We start from the raw sequence: 1,034 nt of genomic DNA, 5'->3' as shown, positions 1-1,034 counted from the left end.
ACCATGTCTGCAGTGAACAAACTTTTCAATATAGTATATTTACCATTTAGGATGGGGGCTCAGACAGAGCTAGGACACAAGACCCCTGATATCAGAGTTAGCTGATGGCTGAACCCCATGACTTTGACTGACCTCGGCCTGCAAGGCCCAGATTGAGTTCCCCAACCTTCTGAATGGTTGAACTCCACAATGTTCGACTACAGGTTTCCCACACCCTTTCTTTAAAGATGTTCAAAGTTGGGAACTCAGAAAAAATGCCCTTGATGACCACCTCTGCCTCTGCAGAGTGGGTCCAAAGACTGGCACAGTCAGGAGGTCTGAGAGTGAGGTGGGGGGGCTTATGGGGGATCAGGGGTGCCCACGCAACTACCTTCCTGGCAATGGAGCAGTGGCGTCTGGGTCGGGAGCAGGCATGACTCTCCTTCCTGTGGTGGATCGGGGCCCAGCCTACCTCCTGGCGCTTGAGCGATGGCGGCTGGGTCGGGAGCAGGCCCAAGTAGGTTTTTTAATTGTAGCAAATATACCACTCTGACACAGGATGTTGATAATGAGGGAGGTTGTAATATATAGGAACAGGGGATACGTGGCAACTCTGTGCCTTCTGCTCAATTTTCCTATGAACCTAAAACCTCTCTTAAAAGCAACCTACTCATTTTAAAAAGCTGTTTGAGGTGAAGATCATGCCCTCAGAGAGCTTTATTAAGCTGCTATTTAAATCAGAAAAATTACGTACCAATAACATTCTGTTAAAATGTTAACATCTAGGAGATGAGGGCTGCCATATATAGAGCAGATAAATGTTATTTGTGTGTATATGACTATCGCCTGTATTCAATAGAAACAAATTGGCTGGGTGTGGAGGAGCATGCCTATAATTCCAGAACTCGGGGAGGCTGAGGCAAGAGGGTTGCAAACTTGAACTAAACCTGGGCAACTTACTGATATAGTAAGACCTCATATCAAAATTAGATATTAAAATGGCTGGAGATTAGCTCAGTGCAAAGACACTGGGTTTAAGTACCATGATAAATCAG

The sequence above is a fragment of the Fukomys damarensis genome, unplaced genomic scaffold (assembly GCF_012274545.1).
Source record: "Fukomys damarensis isolate Sample0158 unplaced genomic scaffold, DMR_v1.0_HiC HiC_scaffold_17, whole genome shotgun sequence".
Lineage (NCBI taxonomy): Eukaryota > Metazoa > Chordata > Mammalia > Rodentia > Bathyergidae > Fukomys > Fukomys damarensis.
The sequence above is the reverse complement of the archived record's forward strand: the minus strand, read 5'-3'. Positions refer to the sequence as shown.